Genomic DNA, 26,188 nt, shown 5'->3' on the forward strand with positions numbered 1-26,188 from the left:
TTGTTGGTTTTGGTTTGCCACGTGGTCAAAAACCGCATGTTCACAATAACGCGATATTTTGTTGTCACGTCCGTCGCGCTACAACTGAGATTCCAGCATCAGTCTGCTACAAACCCGCACACCCTCCATCAAGAAGCGTTCAAAGGAAACACAAACAGAAAAGAAAATCACAATTCGTCACTGGAAAAAAAAAAAAAATTGTCAAGCTGAAGTACCTAATTGGTGGCGCAGAAGATGGAACGAGAGAAATAAGAAAAAGTTGAAGGAAAAAAAAAGTAAGAGTGGGAGAGGAAAGAGAGGAGGAGGAGAGAAGAACTCGCGACGCAACAGAACTTCGAAGTTGATGAGTTTCTGATCGAAGCTCCCCTTCGCCACGGGAAACTGATTGACAAAGGCAATCTCGGCGCGAGTAAATTCTGCCACGTCAACCCTCTCCCTCCCACCGAATTCCACCCCTCCTAGGCCACCACGTCTCTCGCAACAAGTCTTACCCTCTCGAGATTTAACCCCAACGAAAGGTCACAAAAGGCGTCGCGCCAATATGAAAAAAAAAATTTATATATCCACACCATATCCGACGCTGTACAAGACTTCAGAGGACGTAAGAAAAAAGGGTTCACAGTCCAAGTCGTAACTTATAGCAGCCCTGAAACAACAAATCCACCCTGCCAAATATGTTTTTCGTTGCATCAGAATAATATCGCAGTGATCACAAATATATTTTCTTTTAATAGCAAAATTTTATGGTTATTAAAGAACATAATTATTTTTAGTCAATACACAATCACTTTGGCAGATCGAATGCTTAAGAAAAAAAATTATGACAGCCACATAAGTTTAACCTTGTGTAATTTCCACTAGAAATATATAGTCGACGTTCTTTAATCCGGCATTCCTCAGTTCGGCATTTTTTGTAATCAGCCACGAACGAGTCATTTTTTTCTCGGGTGGATTAAAGCCACTTGACATAAAAGACTTTTTAAACAGCAACACTCATGAGTAGTTTCTCTTGCCATAGAGCCAATTATTGAAGCTTATTTAAAATACAATTGTATTGTATGTAATGTGTTTCCTTTTGTACCTATTCCTACAAAAACTATGTTGACGTACGATGATTCGGCAGTATCATCCGACATGGCCGTGGTTCCGAACATTTCGGATTTAAGAACCTCTACTGTTAGTTACAGTAGCGTATAAATAGTGTCCCTGAAATTTCGTGGATTCATTTGTTGTTAGGCCTACGTGTATATACTGTGTGCCCTTCTTTTAAACGGATCGATGTGATTCTGTATCTATACTGCTAGTTGGTAGTTGACTGGCTCGCAATAGTGAAGGTAGTTTATGGAACAATTGTGAACCAATTAACAAATCAATACTAAAGAATAAATTTTTTGTAGTCTAACTAGGAATTTCCGGGTCTCTACCTATACAGTTATTTATAGTAATGTATACATTCATGTAAGATTTACACAGAATTTTTTTTTCTGTAATTTAAAAAAAAAATCTTTTGGAAACAGTTGCCAACAAATAGCTTGAAATACTACAAGAAAAAATTGTTACTTTGTACAACACGTGGCTATGGTTATGGTTATGGTTATTTTTTTCATCTGAGGTAAAACTGAGTATTTTTACGAAAATTATCGCATAATATTAAAATTAAAATGATGTTTTTATTTCAGCATTATTTTTTTACCATAGAACAAATAAATATCCAATAATTAGACTTGATTTTGGTTTATTATGCTTATGATTATTTGAGAAAGCTATTCAGAAAACGGTTTAAAATAAAAACAGATTAAAAACCCGGGAAATAATAGGAACCCAGTATTACTGCGAACACTATTTTGTAGTGATACAGTTGTTTTCATTTCATTTCCAAATATCTAAAATTTTACATTAGTATTTGTGTTCGCTTAGCAAAAAAAATGTTACAGTGTACGAAGTTAGGATGAACGTTTACAATTTTCCATTTGCTTTGCACTCAAACCTATTCGTAACTCGAAAGTGTTTGTGACTGTTTATAAAAGTCCTGTTGCCCGAGGGAAGTTGAAAACATCTTCTCCTGCTCGCTCGCTTCAATTCTGTAACCTTGCGGTAATAATAGGCCACCCACTCCTGCTCTAATAGATACACGGCTGGTACGTGCTTCGCTCGCACGCCTGCCAACTGCGCAGTGAACGTAGTTTTCCTGCCGGTCCGTTCCAGCAGGTAGGGATCAAGAGGGTGAAATGCGCACTTAGCCCCACATTTTAATTTTTTTTTCGTGGATGGAAACGACAGATTCGTGTAAAATTACAGATGTCCGTGAATTTGTTTATTTACACGAAAGCAACTGTATCGGTACAAAAATGTTCGCAGTAATACTAGGTAAAGATTCTTAACCGGGGCATTAATTTATGCTTTGTGTTGTCCCAGCACCTAATAGTTAACATTATTTGCAAACGGTTCCCAGAATAGCTTTCCTGTATTAACTGCGCACATTAATAAGCATAATAAACCCTAATTAAGTTCAATTATTGAATGTGATTGGCCACCTATTGAATGTCCCTGGCCGCCGATTGTACGTGTTTGGTTAATCGACTGACATGTAGCACTGCCCTGAAAATACATGTAAAGGCATGTAAATTTCTTACTTTGCCTTCTAAGAAGACTGTAGCAAAAACGAGAAATGCTAGTGGTTGGTATGTTTTTGTACTTGTAGAAATCTCATAAAAATTTTATTTGTGATTCTGTTGTTTTTTCTTGAACATACAACTTTTTTTGTATTTTAAATAAAAAAAATTTTTACCTAAAAATAACTTTTTTTACTCCAGTCAAGGATCGAACCGAGTTAATTGAATCAGCCAGTAAAAATGGTCTTAAATTTTTGAATATTTTTGAAATTTTCCCGAATATCTAGCTTAAAAATGGTGGATTTTCAATATGGCAGCCAAATTTCAAAATCGCGGACGCCCTGACAATAAATGAATACTGCACTCTAGCGGGCAAAAATTAAACTAATATAGTGGCAGCGCACTCTAGCAGACGGAAAAAAATGTCGGAAGTGACCTCCAGCAGACGAAAACAAAAATGGCAACCATAATGTAATTCCGGCTGACCTAATAACTGTCTTGGAAATAGTGGTGTGAGGTCAGTCTGCCGGTGGCTTCTGTGGAGGAAGGATCTGTCGTCATTTTTAATCGATTGCCCTCGCCGGGTTAAAACCGAGGACTCATGATGTTTTATTAAAATGTAATAAAATAATTGTTATGCGTTTTAATATTGTTTTCATTAAAATCGTAAAATTACGGGTTTTCAACATGGCGGTCGTAACGAAAATTGCAACATTCGGGGATGGGAGTGCTCGGTTCCAAGATGGTTGAGTTCAAGATGGCATCTGAGGTCAGATTTCGAGGTCATGGTCCAAGGTAAATGTCAAGTTATAGGTCAAAAGTCAAATTTAAGTTCAAATGTCAAGTTCAAGGTACAATGTTAAGTTCAAGGTCAGTTTAGGGTCAAGGTCAAACATCAAGTTCATAATCAAATCTTAAGGTCAAATCCAAAGATCACAAGTCAAATTAATATAATCGTATGTAAATATTTTTTGTATATTTAAAAATTGTCATATCAAAATCGTATAATAATGACGTATTTTCAAGATGGCGGATAATTTTAAAACTGGTCGAGATTTTTATATTCAATTTTTTATTAATTTTTATAATGTCTAAAAAAAATCATTAAAATAGGATGATAATTACGGATTTTCAAGATAGCGGGCGCAACGAAAAATGTAACAGTAGAGTGGGGCGTTAGATGGCGCGCGTAACGAAAAGTGCAACAGTAGAGATTGGGGCGTTCTATAATTCAAAATGGCAGAATATTCTAGTAACCACTATGGTGGAAAATAAAAATAGCGGAAAAACAAAATGGTGGATCCAAGATGGCGGCAGAGGTCAAGGTCATCCAAGATACCCACCGTGATGTTAAAATCCAATATGGCGACCGTAACGAAAAGTGCCACGGTGGCGTCATCCAAGATGGCGGTCAGCTAAGGCTCCGGACTCAGGACCCAGCCGCAAGAAATACTTTTATATACTATTACTACTATTATTTTTGCATATATGTAGTATGTTTTACAAGATAGTACTGAATATTTCATACGAAAATGGGCGCATAATTTTATTTTTTAATTGATGTTTACTTGAAGCATAATTTTTTTAACCCATGGAAAAGATATTATAATAATAATAATCCATAATTGAACTTCATTTGGTTTAACTGTGTTTATTCAAGTACGTAGTCAATATTGGAAAGCTATTCAAGGAATTGTTTAAAAATAACTTAACTATTTGATGAACCTACTGGGACAATACAAAGAATAAAAGCCCGGATTACGAAACCAAACAATATTTTGAAGTGATGCAGTTTTTTTTTTCATGTTAATTTACAAATGTTCAAATATCTGTAGTTTTGCATGAATATTTCTGTTCCATTTACAAAACAAAATAATAATACAGTGCACTCGAGGCAGGAAACAACCGCGCGCACAAGAGAGCACAGAGAAAAAAAAAAAATACCGACGCCGCTGTGGGGTCTATTAACGCTTATTAGCTTATTGTCGGCGTCCATTATCTGTCCGCGCAGCCCACAGACCAAAAAAAAAAGCACGCGCAGACGTACGCACGCATGGAACCCAGCGGTCGGTGCTTGCACGCAGCTCACGCACATAACCACGCGAATGAAGAAGGAAAAAAAAAATCCTGCGATAATTTTCAACCATCCACTTGCGCTTGTGACGAATTTCGAATGAAAAAAAAATAATAAAAGTTATTGCAGCCTTCTCCTTGTTGCAGGACATATTCGTACCTACAGTAAAACACTGTCATAAGTCTGGACGCACACAGAATCAGACAAGACGCGACACCACACGATGCCTCGTGACCACTAGATTTTATGTATCAGTTTGGAAGTGATTTGTGAAAAATTGCGACAGTTATCGTGCCCATAACATTGTTATATATATGTGTGTGTATATATATATATATATAAAACTTTAGAGTTGACAATGATTTTGGTTCTATGGACCATGAAACGAAAAACGGTATAAAAAATTTCCGAAAGTCGCACCATGGTAATGGTTACAATGGGTAGTATTTATTTTGAAATCTACCTAAGATGAGTTTGTGGCTGCCTTGCTCGTAAGAATTTATTTTTATATATTTTATTGACCAATTTTACTCGGCTAAGTTACGGCGTCCAGCTGGTTTTCCACAAACAAAACTCAAATGATTTACGGCTATGATTTATATAAAAATAACGAAATTTAAAATTGAATTTTTTTACATAATTACAGACAATATTCATATTATTTTTTTTATATATCATTATATGAAACAGAACACAAACATTAGCTATGTTAAAAAATAAACTATTACATGTTTTTAATGATTATTGAGAAGTATTTAACCATACACATCGTTGATAGCACAGGTTAAACTTCATCCTTCGAGCGGTAAAACTGAACAATGAAGCACCCAACAAAGTGCTAAACACCCTCATGCCTAGGCAATGTTCAGCTGAGAGATGGCATGGGTGGGCTTGTCGCCTATATTCCATCGGGCTGTGTCCACAAGGAGCGGAGGTCAGCGGGACGAAAGATCGCAGCACCGCGGCCGTCGCTCCTCTAAACACTCGTTCGAGAAAGAGAGGGAGAGTGGGGCGCTCGACATTTCCCCCAATCGAGCGCCCTACTCCCGACATTACCACATTCGGGTCGTCGCCTCGAAATCGCCCTGCCGACCACTGAAAGATGAAATTCCGTTTCGACGAAACGTGTTTTTTTTTTTTTTTGGCGGAGCTGCGACGTTGACCGGCGCCGCACTAAGTCACAGAGGCACTTGGGGTATCATTAGGGACACATGTATTTCGCGAATACATTTCGTGTCAAGGTATGTCACAAAACACTGTAGCTTTTTCTAAGAGTAATGGCGAATCGTGTGCGTGCAGAGCAGTACGGTATCCACATTCCCATTGGCCCCGTCAAGTGCGGGAAAACACCTCTCGCCGACCACAGCCAATAACTACAAGAAAATTAACTACGGTGTTTTGCGATGTACCTAGACACGAAATGTATTCGCGAAATACAGATGTCCCTAGGTATCATCTCAACCGCAGCCGCTCGAAGCCAGCCGGGCGGCCTCGAACGCGAATGAAATGTACTACTCACAGGGGGCGGATTGGAACATGACTGATGGGACCGACCTGCTTCGAGATGAAGCCTGTGCCGTGTAACACGTCTCATACTTTACAGTTCTCAAACGTTATACCAGTGTTACCCTATTTCCCTGAAGAAGAAAAAAAAATTCCTCTACTTTTACAAAAGATTCCCTTGGAAATCAGTCGCGTCTCAAACTTTACAGTTCTCAAACGTTATACCAGTGTTGCCCCATTTCCCTGAGGAAGAAAAAAAAATTCCTCTACTTTTACAAAAGATTCCCTTGGAAACCAGTCGCCATTAAATAGGTTTTTCGCGATAATACGGTGGATTTCTTACGAAAATTGGCCATTAGTTTATATTTTAATTTATGTTTCATTCAAGCATTGTTTTTTTTTTAAACCATTGCAAATATAATCCGAATACTAAATAATTTGACTTTATTTTGTTTCATTATGCTGATTAATGAGCACTGTTAATACTGAAAAGCTATTCAGGAAACAGTTTACAAATAACCATAGATATTGGAGGTACTGTTACAACACACAGTATAAACGCCCGGGTAAGAATCAGAAACCTATATTGCTGCGAACACTATTTTGTAGTGATACAGTTATTTTAATTAAATTTACAATCTTTAATTAGCAGAGTCCGGCCCCAGGCGCGACAAGAAACGCCCGTCTACGTGAGTCCGAAAAGGCCCGTGTGAATGACATTGTATTGTCGCACGGGAAACTGCCCTGTCAACAATCGCGATGTCCGATGTCCGAATATACCGAATTTCGAAGTAGTCACCAGAGCGCAGTAAATAATAAGCGCCACAAAAAGTGTTTTCAGATTTTTTTAAAATTGTATCTATGCATTGTAAATGAGTACGCAGCTACGTTTTGAATCTTTATTTAACTTGAAGAAGTTGTGGGAGTTCAATGATATTTAGATATTCGGTACGGCAAAAGTAAATGCTTATAAATGAATTCCAATCGCACTGCCAGAAATTATTCAGCGTTTTCGGCCTTTGAAAGCGTCTTTCGCAAACGAACATCACTAATCAAAATTTCGTCTTGTTTCGTCTTGGCTTCCTACACACGTCGGTTCTGTTCTGTTTATACTTTTTTTTGAAACGGGAACCGGTAACAGCAAATTATCACGAGTGCTCTTTTTCTTCTATTCTACCAATATTGAGAGAGACTCGGACCAGGGAGATTCGGACCCATCGCCCACACCATTCGTGACGTCAGAGGGTCACGTGTACCAATCGGCGTTCAACGTCCGTCGGACGCAATTTGGGACTTAGGAATTGTAGACGGGCCTTAAGGCGATTGGTGCATGGAAAATATTACGACAAAACATATTGAACAGTACATATTTACTTTTTAATCTTCTTTTTAAGTTAAAATGAAAATTACCTATTTTTTTAATAATTTTTTTTACTAAGTTATGTTCTTGTAAACATATTTTTTTTCTTGCCGAACCACCAAAAAAAAGAGAAAACTTAAAGAATGATTATCTTAAGTATAGTTCAAGTAATGATTGTACAAATAATTTGTCGGACCAAGAAATACAGAATATTCTTTTTTTAATTGTTAAATTTGCATTTGAGTTTTGAAAATTTCCATGGCTCTTTGCCGGTCTATTTTAAAATATATTTTACGAAAGAATTGCAATGAAGTTTAAAATATACTATCTGACACACCATTGAGTCACGCATGTATTCTCGTATCCTTTTGGTTTTGAGATGACCTGACTCAAAACACATACGCTGGAGTGATATTCCTAGCACTGCGCGTGAAAACTTCATTTGCCGGGAAGAATGTCCCTGCGGCGTGGCGCAAACTGGTGGCGCTCCTTGGAACCACGTAGGCGGAGATCCGGCCGGCAGCCGCTGTAATGAGGGAGGGGGGAGGGAGAAGAATGGAGTGTAAAAGGGACAGAATAACGGGGGTAGAGGGAGGCAGGCTGAGGCGGGCGATGACACCGCGTCTCACTGTCAGACAAGGCTACGCTCTGTAGTGGATGGAGGCTATCGTCGCTCAAGCAAGGAATAGGTTTTCGTGGAGAAAAATTCGTGTAGCGAAATTATTTTTAATTGTTACATTTTTGATAGAAGTTAAATACCAACACGATGCCGAAAAAGACACCATTTGGCAAGATCCGTAAAAGAACTAAACGGTCGAAGTGCATAAGAAGACTGAAGGAAAAATACAAAGAATTTGTTAATGCTGGTTTCAACTCTGTGGAAAGGTAAGATTGCAAACTTTTGAGTGTGTTCATCTTCACTAAAATTCTGCCAGCACAACATGTATGTATTATAAAATCACATTTTTAGCTGTGCAAAAGTGCTAATATTATTAATTAATTCCACAGGACATCTTCCAGTTTAACAGATTATGCTCCTGCTGCTGCTACACAGATGGAAACGTCTGCCTACGTACCACCTGTATGCCAGGGCGATCACGACACCACCAGCGGTAACGTCCAAAATATAACCGAGTAAGTAATTTAATTACATAATTTCGTATAGTGCTTGTTACCTAAGCATGATGCGAGGATCGTGCTGTTAGTGTTATGTAAGGCACAGATGATGGGTTCGAGTACCACTCTGACTGAGGATTTTGAGGCTCCCTCAGATAAAGTCAGTGTGTAGTGTGTAAGTCATCTTACAATTAGTTTATCAGCATTATAAATTAGAAGTTAACAAGCAAAAAAAATATTTGAAGCGGATGCAAAAAAAATGCTGCAGGTTGTGTAATTTTACTTAAAAATTCCTTGTGTATCAAGAAAATCTAAATGTCTTTCGTTCAAACTTGTTCATGCATAGACTTATTTATAAAGAAAAAAGTGTTTTGTTGTACATGTTTTAATTCCCTATTTTGCAATTCAATTTATATGTAAATAGATTGGTCGATTTGTCAGAATGCTTCTTAGGTAACTTATTGAGTGGTTGTGGGTTCCAAACCTCCTATCGCGTTATATAACTATGAAATAATCCGGTGACAAAATGTTAGAGAACCTCATAATCATGGTTGACTGTCATACATTGACAGTGATTTATTCTCGGTTTAAAAAAATAGCATACACTGTCTGTATAAATGCACTTCATGTAAGTTAACTACTAGCCGAAAATGAAATTCACCCCTGCATTAAATATGTATCAACATATACTCGTTAATATAAAAATAGTCTGGTAAAATTACCCATTCATAGAAATTTAACACTTTTGATGGAACTTTTACTTCTGCATAGAGTGAAAGAATTCACGAACTTTGTAGGTGCAAAAGGACACTAACATCGGTGAAATCTCTGCTGCCGCAGACTATTGTGTAAATTTACACAACTTTTTCACAGTTTATCGTGTTCCTAGTGATCACATACAGTAGCATTATAAAATTCATTATCGGTATTCTAAAGCACCAACTCTCTAAATCACCTGGTATTCCACTACACTTAAAATATTCAAAGTAACCATCTGAAATCATGCAAAGCTTTGGTGGGAAGGTGGGTAAGAATGTAATAACAACAGCCGTTCACTCATTGATGACACCAAGCTAGCACAGTCGTCCGCCACCCTCGCCAACACAATAAAACCAATTTTTAGACAGCAATGAATTGCGAGTCGGTTACGCATAAGAAGAGTTGTTTTTTGGTTATTAGCATTTTTTTTTCAACGAATAAATAAGTAATTAAGCTGCAGCAAAAAAGTTCACTGTACTTAGAGAAGCAGGCACATGGAAATCGGATGTTGTGACAACTGTATCTCGCAAGACGTATTAAAATAAACATAGTGTTAAAACGTGGAGTGACACAGACTAAGTAAAATTCGTTTTAAATTGTATGTTGTCATAACAGTTCACTGTGATAAATAAAAGTTTCAAATGACAGATGTGTGATTAAACTAATTTTTTTTTCAGCGAGGATATTTCTGGATTGGATTGCTCATTCTTGCCAAGTGAAGAAGTATCGAATGTTGAAATTCTTCCAAATGAAACTGCTGAAACTGTGACAATGAAAGAAAAAATCGTTCAAGGACGTCGTTTTGTAAATATGAGTCACATGTTAAACCAACTCACATCTTTAGCTACTCATGTGCTACAGTGCACAACAGGTCGCTTTGAACTTTAGTCCGAAAAAAGAATTGGCATTGTCAGCTACTTCACTTATAAATGCATGATGTGTGAAAAAACAAGGATAATTTCAACGGAAAAAGAAGAAGAGGAATTAAATAATTTATTTGTGTGGGGATCATTATCAGTTGGGATTGGACACCAACAAGTAGAAGAAATGATGGCAGTAATGGAAGTCCCTGTAATGAGTAAACGGAAATGGACGAGACATGAACAGCGAGTTGAAAAGGTAGGAAAAAGCACTATGGTTTGTTTTTTATTTTGCATAATATAAATATTGGTACCTGGGCGACCGAGCATCGTTCGCGTCTTATATTTTTTGCTTTAAAATCGCTTTTATTCAGGGAAGATACCTATTAAGATAAACTTTAAAGGCAACACGTTTACTAAATATAAATTTTCATCAAATAGTTAGAGCCGATTCGGAGTTGCTCATATGTGTGTCTATATATAGGGCCTACATATACACATACACACACAATAATTGCTCATTTAATAGTACATATTAGATGATTTTTCTGCAGAAATAAATATTTGTCATTGGCTGTAATGAATCAAAATAAAGGTAACAGCAACAACTAACCTGTTATTTATATGTTTAGGCATGGGAAGACAAACTGGAAAAATACATGCTTGCTAATGGAGTCCAAGAACGTGAAATCGCTCTAAAGAAGGGCAACATAGATGAAGATGGAATCCCTTACATTACAGTCTATCAAGATGGCGGTTGGTGTACAAGATCATACGGCCATGGTTTTACTGCAAAATCAGGAGTTGTAAGTATTTGTTAGAATTTTTATATATATTGTTAGTGTTTATTTGTAATGGCTTATAATGTTTCTGCCAAAATTATGCAAGTAAAGTTTCGTAGGAAATAAATCTAACTAATTTCAATGTGTTTACTACCCAGAACTCGAATCCACATACTTTAAAACAATAAAACAATTTCAAATACCCATTTATACGCCTGTTTTGTACACATTTTTTTGTAATGTAATAAATACATTTTTTTTGCAAATGCAATAAGCTAAAAAATTTCTGTACACAATTAAAATTTGTTGCTATCCTGTGAATTTTCCTGCTGTTACTGTCAAGAATCAGGTCAGCTCAAAATAATACTAGCATTATTATTTCTGGTTTTAATCGTATATGTTATTTTAAAACAAGGTAAACTATATTTTTTACATACGGAGTAAGGAAGGGTCACTGAGTGTTAAATGTAGGCGTGTCTGATAGCTAAACATATGCGGCGTGAAGACCAATGGTGGTGGTAGCCGTGTTTAAACTCGTGAAAACTCTTTCCCTCCATCTCAAACTCCACACTAGAAGACACTTTACAGTACACTCATTGCACGACTATAGCCTATTATGTGATAAAGGTTTCCTATTAATTTTTTTTCGAACCAAATATTTAATTTAATAAATACGTTTAATGTTAAGGGAAATTCGTGTCATATGAAAGCTCTATGCTAGACATTCCGTAGATTTATAACTTTTACATCGTTATAATTTATCATTATATCACTTCTTAATAATTAAATCAAATTGCGACTTGGATATATATATATATAAGGTACACAAAAACTGTTTTCAACCTTTTTTTTCCATTTTCCCAACATAATGCGTTTCCATTGAGTGTGACAGGTAGAGAGCTGTCGGCGGGCGTCGCAAATCATTCGCAAGTGGGCCAGAGCGACGGCTCCAGAGCTTCACACAAATATGAATAGAGTCACGGTCTCAATGTTAGAGCCATGACTCAAAAAGTTACTGAGGACGGAGTCGGTAACCACTTAATCTTACATTAATTGTATAACACCAATAAATACACTTAATCTTAAGAACTGCATTGTTATTTAATTGAACTATGCAATTGAAACTTTATCACATGTACATACAGAAACATCTGTTTTTCTTAGTACCACAAGCCGCAATAATGAATTTTTTTACGCAACTTTCGCCTCTGTTTGTTTATTCCAAACAAAGAGCTTAATGACAATGTTTGTATTTTTTATATATTTTCTATTTATATTTCATTTTTTTGCAGGCTTGCATAATTGGAGCCGAAACTAATGGTTTGCTGTACGTTGGAATACGCAACAAGTATTGTTATATATGTAACAACCAAGAAAAACCAGGCAGCAAATCCAGGCCACATAAATGCTACAAAAATTATAAAGGAACTTCAACAGGAATGGAACAAGACATTATTGTACAAGGTTTTAAAGAAAGCGAATCGATGCATGGGGTACGTTATTTGTACATTATCAGTGACGGTGATTCAAGTTCGTATCTGAAGATTCAGCGAGGTGTTTCATATGGTAGACATGTAGTGAAATTGGAATGTGCCAACCATATGATAAGAAACTACACTAGCAAACTACATGCCATTACCAAGGATACCACTCACGTCATCACTGCAAGGCGTCAATTGTCCCAGTTAATTCCTCGATTGACGAGAGGGGCACGAGCAGCTATTGCTTCTGCAAATAAAGAGTGCAATAGTACTATGCTGCAAAAAGATTTGAAGAATGGTCCTTACCACGTATTTGGCGATCACGAGAATTGCCGAGACACATTTTGTGTCAGGAAAGGTACGGGCGAGCTAAACAATGTTCCAATTATGTCTGCAACAACTATATGGCCAGCTATAATGAAAGCACTAGACCCACTCATTACCAAGGCTGACAAGTTGTTAGGTAATAAAACAACTAACCAAGCAGAACGCTTCATGAGTTTGATTTCAAAATTTTCCGGTGGCAAACGGACAGATGTCTCAAAAAGTGGTCGGTACAAAAGGTGCTGCTTGGGTGCTAGTCTGTCACACATCAAAGGTCCGAACTGGCACCTTTCACCAGTAAAAACTCTATTAGGTCGTAGCCCAGGTTCAGTGACAAAGCGAGTTTTAAATGCACGCGCGACAGCTGTTGAAAGGAATCGCAAAAGAAGGTTATCTGACAGTCGTAGATATGCCAAAAGAAAATGTGTATTTTCTCAGCCAGATTGTGACTATGGACCCGAAGCTGCCCAACCCGATATTTCTACAGAGGAAATGGAGAGAAAGAAAACGAAGGTCTTGAAGCGGCTCGAAAGTTCAGTTTCTTCCGAACATCTGTGTCATGAACTGGAGAGAAATACGGTCGGCCAACATTGTAATGTTGTTTGGAGGGAAGCAAGACTAAACAGACTGACTGCATCGTCATTCTCTAAAGTTTGCAAAATGAGATGTGACACATCTTGCCACAATATGGTGGTTTCAATAGTGAACCCCAAGGATATCAACACAGGCGCAATACGGTACGGACGTATGCATGAAAGTACCGCAATTAAAGCTTACGAAAATAAGTTCCAAAAAAAAGTGTCCCCTTGTGGACTTTTTGTTCACCCATCGTACCCTTATCTTGGAGCAAGTCCGGATGGAACAGTTGAGAACGACACTATCATTGAAGTTAAATGTTTCCCTTCCATCAACAACCTTAAAGTTAACAATTCTCCTGTAAAATCTATACGAGAGGCTTCCAAAGTAAAAAACATAGGTGTTCACACTAACAGTGAAGACATGTTGGAACTGAAAAGAACACATCCTTTTTTCTACCAAATTCAAGGACAATTGAATATTTCGAAAAGGAAGCAGTGTGTGCTGATTTTATTTTGTGACTTTGATACCGAATTCGTCCACGTTCAGTGCGACGAGACCTTTTGGGAAAAAGACATGCTTCCGAAGTTAGAACGGTTTTACTTTAACTGTGTTCTTCCTGAGATTGCTGACCCGAGGAATGTTCGTGGACTGAAATGCAGAGATCCTGAATACATAGAAGAAGCAAAGTCAAAGAAACTTAACAAAGAAGTGAAGACATTTTAAAATTTATTAGTTATGTGACACTTTTTGTTCTTGAATATAATTAGTTTTATTATTGTTAGTATATAATTTGTTGTATTTGAAAATTTAATCAGTAATTTAGAGAAAGCAATCCAGACTAATAATACATATTTCTCTTTTAAATACGTTATGTTTTCCATGGACTTGTGGTGTAATCTCCAGACTACAGTTAAAAATAACAGTCTGAAAGTAAGTTCATTCTATGTAAAATTTCTAGAAGGTGGAGAAACAGAAACAAACATTTGGAAGTGGTGTGTTATCAGTCTTGGGATGTACATGTAGTGCTGCACACTATATTAAAATGCTTTAACAAAATTAGAAATAAAACTGTTCTTAATTTAAGTACACATGAGTCTTTATTTTACTGTTTATTGTAATGTCATTATGTAACCACTGCACTGTATTTTTTGGAAGGCTTGATAAATTAATAGAGGTTCACACTTTTTTCTCTGCGGTATGCTGCGAATGACATTTTCGACTTTTTGTGGTAAGCTAAGATTCCTATACATGTCAAAGTACGTGTGTGCCTTTAAATACAATAATTAATATCTATTTTACTATGCAAATTGTACATACCTTCAAAATTAATTAATAAATCTAACTTTCAACAATGTCAAATAAGTACTTCATAAATTACAAATTAATCATGGAAAATATATTTATATGGGCTAAAGAAAATGAGTGCTTGCATATATTCAATTTATGTTCATGTTCATATAATGTATGTCCTTTAATTTTTAATTGTTAGTAATGCGTGGCAGTGTATGGCATATATACCTATGTACAAGTTTTGTACCTGTCGTGCAATATTAATTATTTATTGTAACCTGTGAATGCCAATGTTGTTAGCAATAAAAGAAAATAGTAAATTAAAAAGCTTTACGCTAACAACCTTCCAACCCAACATAGTGATTGTGTATCCTCCGCAGTTTGGTAATTTAATGATGGATCAATAACAGAAACAATTTTTTAGGTTAAGAGTGTAGTTATGAATTTTTATTATGAGTAAATCAAATTCTAGTGAAATATGTACTTATTTTACACTTGCCGACGCTCAGCGAGTTAGGTGCAAGTGAATATTCACGCAAAGGATTAACTTTAACCACTATGACTAATCATTTTATGTCTATGCATAAAAAGAGTTAAGTGAATAGAAAAATAGTGAGAAAGAAAAAACATCCTTTATTTTCGATATTTAGTCTTCAAGTGTTATATATTATATAAATATAAAGTCTTTAAAGAGGAATTGGTAACAATATTTGAGCTCATTTACGATATCGAATTTCTTAGCTCTCACCCATATTTCTTGAATTCGATACTAATAGCTTTATAACAATAGTTGCATACAGTTTTTATATTTCTAAATTAATTTCATTTAATTGTAGACTTTTGCAATTGGTGTCAAATATTGTAAACTGGCTATTATTATGAAAAAAATTGGTCTGAAACAATTATTAAACGAACAACAATAACAGCGGGAAGACAAAAAAATATGGACGAAAGGAAAATGATAAAAAATATTATTACCGTAGTAGCCACAGTAACAGTTGCTTTGAAAATTTATGCAGACCTTTTAAATATTATCCACATATGTCTTCCAAAAAATGTTTGTGTACGACTAACTATTAATGTACGGATAGAAAACAGAGAGGGTGGAGGAAAAAACGTAACTCCACTATTAGACACAGTATCAAATAAATTAAAATTTTTAATCATTTAAAATATTAAAACGAAAAATTTTCTAAACCAATTTTCGATACGCGCATTTTAGCTGTACATAATGAAAAAATAAGTTTTGAGGGATTGATAAATTCTAACCCTCTTAGCAGGTATAGTTCAGCAAATCCATCCAAAGTTTTTAAACGTTCTAAATATTATACAAAAATATTGTCTGAAACAATTATTGAACCCTTACTGCTATGGGTGACCATAATACGCACGCGAAACAACACCTTTACGCCCTTAGTACATACAGTTAGAGCCATTTAAATGTTTGTTTTAATATTCTAAATATAATCAAAACATACGAACAACGATGGAAAAAAAAGGTAATATGGACAACATAACGACAACACCGACTAACACGGTAGGATTCCAATGACAAAACTGTTGCGACGTTTCGGGAACTGGCCTATGTTCCAGAGGCGTAGCACAGGTCACTAGCACCCGGCGCGGATCCCAGATTTGCCGTCCTCTTATTTTTCTAATTGATTATAAAAAATTGGGGCATGGTAATTATTGAATAACAGTAACCTTAAATTTGAAAATGACATTTTTTGACATATGAACAACATGTTTGTAAAAAAATTAATTTATAATATTGCATTTTATTCTACAGGTAAACAAACATGACAGAGATGGCAGAATACCTATTAAAAAAATTACAGAGAAAACGTAATGCAATAACGATAGGAGAAAGAGAAATCGCCTACATAAAACGAACAGCTCTGCAAACTAGATACGCAGAAATTCAACATGTACGCTACGTATAGTTTCATATGAAGGCCGCGAAATAGTTTGTGTTCGTTTTTCGGTTTTTTCTCAAAGTCATCGATACCTTATAAGACGTATCAAATTGAAACACGATTGAATAAAATAAAGAGATACGCTCAGTCATTACGGCGAAGTACAAAGAATTGGCAAGGAGAGATGTTCGTTTAAATTAAAATTGAAACCAAATAAGTTTCCTAAGTATTAGTTATTGAGAAACCTTGCAATATCCATGCATTGAATATTGTACATGGATATATGGGAATAACAATAAAAAATTTACGGGGAAAAACCTTGGAAAACATTAACTTTATGTTACCGCCACCTGTGAAATGCCGCCCCGGCCAAAGTGCCGCCCTCTCCGCCCCCCCTCCCCCCCCCCCCCACACACACAAATGCTACGCCACTGATCTATTCCCATTATCAGTCTGTTTGTGCCTGATGACTTTACTGCGCGTTTTTGGTGATACGCACAATGTCTACAGCAGTAAACATAGGCATATATTATAATATACTATATATATATTTTATATTAAAAATAGATAGGTATTTATATTATAACACAAGCATAGTCGACTCTAAATAAGTTAAAAATTTCATATGTTCAGAATTTTACAATGGTTGTGTTTATGTCTTCGTTTGCCATTGAGGGTCGAACGAAAGTAAGGCTGGCTAAAACCGGTTATCGCATCACGGCTGTGCGCTGCGAGGATTCTGACAGGGGATGGGGGAGAAGGCCCTTCGTGGCTTGTTTCCCTCTGTCCGCTCCGCGGACAAATGTGGGGAGAGAGAGAGACTACGATAGTTTTGCAAGACGTTCCAGCGATGTCCGCTAGATCGCAGGCCGCGGAGCAACTTCGACACCCCTCACCCACGAGAGCTGTCTCGCCACTAAATTGTGATATCTCACCCGCTAGCTTATATACGATCCGGCTGACTATATAGTATTGATAAGCAAGCGTTTATGAAGCAAATAAGCCAATTTTCAGCTTATTCTGACGCATGACTGTTTTTCACCCTGCACCAATCGCCTTAACGGACATACCCGGACGTTAGCCCCGTGATGGACGCCGTCCCGTCTAAAGCCCCGCCCCAAACCGACTACGGCAGGTTTTCCCGGTCGCCGAAGCCCCAAGCAGGGGCCATTCCCCCCCCCCCCCCCTCCTTCCATCGGGCCGTCACCCTACACCCGGAAACCCGTTCAATGGCCTCGTTATTTGTTTACCCGAACGGGAATAATAAAAAAAAGCCTACACGTAAACCCAGTATACACGCACGGTAAACGTCATACTCTTAGAGGCCAACAGAGACCCGTAGAAGCCATTATTCGATTTAATACGTCTTCAGTTCATAACAATTTTTTTTTCTTTGCCGCTTATTACTAAACACTTGAAGTCGTTTATGCATGACAAATAATTTGATAAAATTAATAAGTGATTCGCTGAATTAAATATTTTCATATGTAAAATCGCTAGGGGCAAAATAATCAATTTTTTTTTTTTAAATTACTACATAACGCCACGGCTTTGGGGTTACCTTATTTAATTTGCTTATTACCTACTATAAATGTGAAACTATAGAAACCAATTACATAACGTTTTATTCTATAGAAAAATTTGTAGGATCATGCACAGAATGGAACAGTCTTTTTGCAAACTGTGCGTGCGATACTATTGCCCCTAGTAGCAAACACTGAAATAGAAGATGTCCGCTGTGCTGAGCTCTAGCAGGCGGCGTGAGTAACATGAGACAATATTATTATTTATTTCCTTTTATATACATCATTCACAGGATTGCACTCAAGAAGTTTAACGCTCAAAAAAGCAAGCTTGTGCACGAGTGCATTCTAGTTTCTTTATGCTACGTGCGGTCTTAACTTTGCTAATCTTATTATGAAAAATAAAATAAAATTTACAAATAGTAACAAAAGAAAAAACAAAAGAAACAAAATACAAATATTTTAAATGCTGAATATTTTACAGGAGCAAATAACATATCAAATAAGATAAATTTCGCAATAGCTCCTACAGTACTAACAACAATACCAAATCGAAGGCAGCAAGGAGTAGGCCCATAAGATGTACACATCCTTTCCCATGTTAATAATTGAAGTAAAAATGAGACCAACCCCTTCCCACGCCCATTTTTTTCTCCATCTGGCTAGCAACACTGTGTTTTTTTGTGTGTGTTAGAATAAAGCTAAACGCTAATTCCTTGCCGATGAGTAAATATCTTGTTTGTTTAACAATGTCCAATTCATGATAGGCTTTTTACGTTCCTTCCATGAGAGTTCCTGACAAGTTATTAGACAAGCTTCATGCATTAATATTTATGCAGCTACGGTTCGCTATAACTAGAGTGACCTCAACTTCAGTAAAAGTACAGTGTACATACCCATGGGGTGGTCAAGTTTGCATGATTACGTAGTAAGTGTGTGTGAAGCTATTTTTTTTCCTTCGGTTCACTGATGCACCGCCCAAAACATTGTCGGAAGTGTAGTGTTTTGCATTGTGAAAATATATTGAAATGACTTTTTTTTAGTGACTGTTCTTAATGATGGAGATTCTAATTTATACTAAAATTAACTTCATCAGACGTTACCAAGCAACATTTACGCAATGTTTCAGGCGTGACAGTATCGCGATGACGAGGTTAAAAAGTAACTTCAACTACGTCACAGCTGCCTTCTCCTGACAATTTCTAACTCCGTGCTTTTACCTCCGCGGTAAAACACGGATGGCTACAAAGCGCTTCACCGTCATATTAATTTTCTCTCACTTCCACTCCAGCTAGTTGACACGTGGGATACACAAATTTGCTGTGGAAAAATTTATACCGCAGTGCGCCAGTTTTTTTTTTTTTTTTACGACCCTGTTACCACAAAGGGCGCTCAATTGAATTATTTACGCAAAAAAAAAAAGACATGTGCGTGTGAGAGTTTCAAGTTTGCGTGTGTCCGCATGCGAAAATACAACGTAAATCAGCAAGGTTCTATATCAGGTATGTCTACGCAGTCAATACAAAATTCTCTCTCCTTTTCATGCTTGCACTTCTTCTCTCTATGTCTCACGTCAGACTAAGACTAATGATACGCTAGCCACACATATTGTTATAATTTATTCTTTCTTAGTGAAAACAATGTACAGTAAGTCCTTTGAATGTTTATTGCAGTAGGGAAGATTAATTTAATATATTTTGTGGACATTAGCCATTGCTGGTTACGCCGTGTCTTAAGAAACCTCAGTATGAGACAAAGAAGACGTGTGTATATGTATGTGTGTGTATATATATATATGTATATGTATATATATATAACATATGAATGTGCGAACACAAAGAAAGACAAAATCAGCCGATGTCAAAAAATTAAAGAATAAAGAAAGCACAGAAAATTTCTGGAAGGAATTAGTCAAAAACAATTTAGTTAATTAACACATACAGCACTGACGGACTGTAAACGACGAGACAGTTGCGACAAGAACAGTGAACACAAACAAAGAACTTTGGACAACACAAAGACAAACAAGAGGAACCCAACAATTATTTAAGGTAATTTCGTATGAACTGTTTAGTGCAGAAACAACATAACTCTTTAACTTATGTTGTATCTGCAATAAATGATGATATTCATGACTATCTAAAGCTCCGAGTAATGGACTGGACTGACGTTTAATTTTATTTCAAACTGTGCACTTATATGTACATAAGTATAATTCGTACTTAACTTAAAACGGCCGAAATAGTGACTTATGTTGTTTCTGAAATAACGCATTCATTTGTAATAAAGGGTTGGTCTCACACGCTAGTTTCGTAATTTCATTTTCATGTGGTTACTACCATTTGAAGGCTTTACCGTAAATATCACGATATGTTTCGTCTTACACTTTCTCAAAAGATATTTTCAGAATATTATCTAATATAGATTAAAAAGTCATTATGATCACTTGCACCGGCTTTTACAGTCGAAAATAATTTCGAGTAAATACCTTGTGAATTTTTTGCTGTGATAACGTCTTATAAATCGATGAACACCGGCTGCACGCACGAAAAATTGTCACGTTCCGCCTGAGCCGAGCGTGCAAGAACCGGCCGAACCACCGTGCGAGAAAACCTTCTATAATATCAAACAGGTTAAGGCGGGCATTTTAATTAATTGTTCGTGATTATATTTAAACAAATTATTTAAATTAAATTTCCAAAAACTGTAAATAATATTTGAAAATTAAAAAGTATGCAATTTTTCATCAATGTTTTCTTATGACGTTATCACGTAAATTGTCGTCCTTAAACCGACTTTACAGACAACCCCCCGCTTTTTTTTGACTTAACGACAAATGTAAGAGAGCTATAGGAATAAATTTACAGGTAAATTACTAAAATAATATACTTATAGTAAAATATTGATCCACCTCGGCGTGCGAGCACGAGCCTCGAGTAGGCGCACAAACGTCCGGCGGTTACCGATGGCCGCTGTGAATAATCACCACCTTGCGAAAGGAGACTCCAGCTGGAAGAATGTCGAAGTTTTATCGCCCAGCCGAGCCCGTACAAAGACCCGACTCCCCCGAGGCGCATAAAAGCGGGGCTACGTGAGCTACATAAACACTCCCGAGAGAGGCGCCCAGGTGTGCCAACCGACACCAGGTGCGCCGACCTGCTCCGCGCGCTGCCAACCCGCGCGTCATAAAACTCCCGGATAGCGACAAGGCCGGAGGCGCGCGGGGTAAAAAAAAAAAAAAAAAAAAATTGTCAACCGGGAATCCAGGTCGCGGCAATTCTTCGAAGCGCAATGCGGGAGGGTTTGCAGCTGTAAGGGAAGGGGGAGATTGCTTCTGGCAGTTCATAGCTTGGAACAATGGAGTTATTATTCTACTAGCTGAAGTACCCGGCGTTTCCCGAGTTAAAAGACATCATAATATAAGAGACATTATTTCCTAGTTTCAAAAGTGTAGGACATGCAATTAAGAAAACGGGAAATTTTGGTTTTAAAGTCCCATTGATTGCACGATCTCGTAGCGTCAAAGCTACGCATCAGCAAAACCCGGACGCCAATCTTCAGCTTCATTCTGTGGGAAGGCAGGTAACCCCTAGGCAATACGTGACGGACGCACCAAACGATAGCGCGTTACGAATTCAAGGCAACGCCATCTATTGACGAAGTTCTAAACTGTTGTTAGCGCCTTTAGTTCGCTAGCAGCCGCGAGCATCACTAAGCGGATGGGTTTCGCCAAGGAGAAGGATAGGAAGTTACCAGATCATACTACATGACCGTGTGGCGGGGAAAGAGAAATGACACAAACTCACCGTTTGTGTGTCAATGGCCTACCTTCTATAATTTTTCTATTATGAAACTCAATTTACCTCTTTTTCACTCCCTTATAGATGGAATTTCACATATGTATGGTCTGTCACTCTCCGGCCCATAAACTATATCCATGCAAAAAATCATGTCGATCCGTTGATCCGTTGCTGCTTAAAAGAAGGACAAACAGACTAACACACATTCGCATTTATAATATTAGTAGGGATGAAGTGAGTGTCTGTTCTATGTTACGTTAGTCACTCTGGTTAAGCAATTGGGGAGCAAAAACAATTTCAGCGCTGTATAAATGCTAGAAAGAATCGTAAAAATGCCATTAAGTGAGTACAGTAAAACCTCGTTTATCCGGCCCTCGTCGATCCGGAAATCCGGATAAGATCTGTAGACATTTTATTTAATGTTCACATAAAATTTTGTAACTATGTTAGCAAGAACGTAACAATAAATAGGTATGCCAAATATTCACTTTTTAGTTTGATTCAATGTACAGTTCCTTAGAGTTGTGATGTAATAAGGCAACAAAGCGTTTGCATTACCGTAATTTATTCAAACGCCATGCATGTTTGAGAGAGAATAAAGTGGACGAATTCTTTTATAAGAAATTATGTGATAAGTTATTTATACATATATTTTTTATATTTTGTAAACAATATAGGGCATGCACAAAGTACATTTAAAGTTCCTATTTAAGGATTTTGTTTTACTTTTACCCATATACCCGGATTATCTGGATTTTCGATTGCCTTTCGTGCCAGTTACTTCGGATGAGAACTATTATTTATATTATTTTACGTAATCCTAGCTTTAGTTTACATGCAAGCCTGGTCTACAAGTCCTGAAATAAAGCTCACATTTCATCTTAAGTTGTTGATTTGTTTTACGTACTATGCCAATGTTGTACTTGTTATCAAATTATAATAAATTAATGAAAAGGATTGTTAGAGCTCCAGAGTTCCGACTTCCCGTGTGCCCTAATCATGTTTGCTTAGAAAATAAACCGCCTACTACAACAATATATGCTAACAACAAATCAGCAAGATTGGCGTTTAGCTGCATTATTACAAAAAAAAAAGTTTTATTGTGCAGATAGTTAAAACTTGCTTGAGTAGGTTCACAGCAGAGCACATTAAGGATAAAAATAGATTAAGTGACTGCAGAAGGCTAGATCCTTTCTAATTAAACATAGATAAAGAGAGGATTAGCGTATTTAAGCTCTACCTAATACGTCAGAGAAGTATTTTCGGAACAAGGAAGGAGGGGGGGGGGATTTTTGGCCTACATTTTCTCTCCAATCCCGCTATTAAAAACATCGGGCGGTTCTTGAATCCGGTGCAACTATAGAAGCAAACTAACTATTGCTACCCACTGACCCGTTAAATCGCAGCTACTGGACTGCTTGAAGTCGAGTTGAACGGCGTGGAAAGTTTGATACCAGATAACTTGTCTTTCCCCCTTCCCCTCTCCGACAAAACTCCCTCGTCCGGTTCCCATTATTCCACTGGGTTGCCCGGCTTAATTTGAGTTCCCAGATGCGACTCGACTTCCCCCCCCCCCCTCCCTTTTCAAAACCATCCCATCCTACATCACTAACCAAGGACTGGTTCGAGGGACGGGCCCGAAGGTCTCCGAGTGGAATGCGGGAGTGGGGGGGATAAGGATGAAGAAGATGAATTGACGGGGGGGGGGGGGGGGAGGGTGGAGTGAGTGGTACAAGTCTCAACGCGTTTAAAATTTGAAATACGGGACGCCGGCACGCGAGCCCAGGAACACCATCTGCGCATGCGCCCTATGGGTCCGGGAAGAATTGCAAAGTAGTAGGAGGGGGGAGAAGAGGGCTTGAACACAACCACGGAAACCAGGAAAAATTCATCATCACAACGATGATCCAATTTTAAATGCATTTGTTTAAACAAAACGTAACATTAGCAGTGTTCGAGTTCTACTGCATAGAGGTATAAGCCGTAATTACACATACACTTGGTACTTATCATAAAAATATAGCGTAAACATATATTATATATTAATTTTTACGTAGTCATTACAGAAGAATAAAAAACAAACCATCAAACCGTTTAGTAAATAAATTACTGATATATTGCAATTTTTGAGAAGGAATAACTCTAGAAGTGTTTGCGAAACGGTTCATAAAGCAAAGACAAAGATGTGAATACACACTCCACGCAGGAAAACCTGGGGGGGGGGGGGGGGGGGGCCTGTAACTACCGTTAATTGAACAAGGGTAGTGAACACTTACTGCTGGCTTTACATATCGATATCCCAATACATTAAAAATTTTTATCATTTTACAACCAAGTCAATCATCTCGCAATTTTTCAAAAGCAGTTTTAATAGTCGCCAAACTTGAGAAACTGGTAAAGTGTAGCACACTCAAGCCAATCTGAACTCTTCTGAATTCTAGCTAAGTGCTTTCTTTCGATCAACTCGACTCGGTATATCAACGTATTTAGAACTCCACAAAATAAAAATTGAGAGTGCCCATAACCTTATGCCTCTATGCATAACCGTCGGGTTTAAAACAAAGAATAATCAATTTTTTTTCATGAACCCCCAATTGTTTCAATGAAATTCATTTTACGACAGCGACGAGTTTTGGGCAGTTGCAGAACTTTGTTCCGTTAAAAGGTTTCACAGACTCCCGGTGTTCCATCTGTCACTTGTACTAAACCAATTGTTCAGCTCAGACTTCAAAAAAGCGTGACTATCCTTGGGGAACCCATTATACCGTAAGTTGAATTGTCTCCAACTTTTTTTTTAAAGTGATGAATTTACAGCTGACGTTTGTTAACTGAATTCAGAATGATCCTGTGTATGCTTCACAGACCCAGATTTGTCCAGTTTGCCAACACAGCCGTTTGCGTGAGGTCAACGTCGACCATTTGAACATGGTTTGTATCCAAAATATCACACGAGCGTACACCACACGTGTGTACAGGTGTATTATTTTTTTATTGACGCTTGACCTCTGTGCATAACCGCGCGACGTAAAAACCCTGCACTTTAATTTTTTTTTTGTAAATGGAACTGAAAGAAGTAAGTAAAAATAACAAAACCGTTCTCTGAACAGCTTTCCAGTATTAAAACTGCGCACATTAATAAACACAATAAAACAAAAAGTCAAATTGAATAATCGAATATCTTTCCCATTTTTCAAAAAAGTATGCTTGTATGAAACATTAAAGAAAATTAAAAAAAAAAAATATGCGTCAATTTTCGTAAGAAATTATCATTATTAACTCAAAAATCATATTTCATAAATGCAAAAAAAAATAGCAATGTGATGTACAAATTTATATATATTTTTTTCCTTGCAGCATTACAAACTATGTATTGGCAACTGTCTTACAAAGGAATCTTATGTAAAAGAAGCAACAAAAAAAGTGTCTATGTAGCGCGCAAAGGGCGTGTGCCGTGCTTTCGCAATATCGCTGCGCAATGTCGTCGCCGCGGGGCGGCTGAGAGCCGGCACAATGGGCGGGGCTTATCTGTCATGACACGGCTGTGCGCCGACAGAGAGAGAGCAAGGGTGGGGAAGAGTCATGGTAGGGGGGGGAGGTGAGGGAAAAGGGGGGAAGTGTGAAACGGCAGCGCCTCGTGAGCCAAGCGCGCCAACACACACACACATCACACACATACACACACACGCACCAGGAGGCACATAACGCGGACGCACCACAACGCCGAAATACCACAACGCCGAACGTACAATAACGCCGAAAACTATAGCGCCGAATGCCAAATTGACTACAACGCCGACAGCTAGAAAACTGCTGTGTACCACAACGCCGAAATACATTAACCCCAAAAAATGTCATTGCAGGACTACCACAAAGGTTAGGTTAGGTAAGGTTAGCACACAAATTCATTCAGTTGTTTTTCATTTTGCTCCTGTGCCTCCCCCCCCCCCCCTTTTCCCACGGAGCAACATTTTTCGGCGTTACTGTATTTCGGCGTTGTGGTACACAGCAGTTTTCTAGCTGTCGGCGTTGCGGTCAATTTGGCATTCGGCGTTAGGGTATTCGGCGTTATTGTACGTTCGGCGTTGTGGTATTTCGGCGTTGTGGTATTTCGGCGTTGTGGTATTTCGGCGTTGTGATATTTCGGCGTTGTGGTAACGACCCGCACATAACTAGGTTCAAGATTATTTGGTGAACTGTGATGAAACCGAA

General features: G+C 37.6%; 1 protein-coding gene and 1 long non-coding RNA gene across 4 annotated transcripts in view; one reads left to right on the forward strand and one right to left on the reverse strand.

Moving 5' to 3' along the window:
* LOC134543346 (spermatogenesis-associated protein 13) overlaps positions 1-26,188 on the reverse strand; it is a 250,784-nt gene that overhangs the window by 193,409 nt on the left and 31,187 nt on the right. The window lies entirely within an intron of this gene.
* On the forward strand, positions 10,422-12,506 carry LOC134542838 (uncharacterized). Its single transcript, XR_010076857.1, has 3 exons — positions 10,422-10,543; positions 10,917-11,090; positions 12,359-12,506. It is a non-coding gene; the product is annotated as an uncharacterized LOC134542838 (long non-coding RNA).

Source organism: Bacillus rossius (genome assembly GCF_032445375.1).
Source record: "Bacillus rossius redtenbacheri isolate Brsri chromosome 9 unlocalized genomic scaffold, Brsri_v3 Brsri_v3_scf9_2, whole genome shotgun sequence".
NCBI lineage: Eukaryota > Metazoa > Arthropoda > Insecta > Phasmatodea > Bacillidae > Bacillus > Bacillus rossius.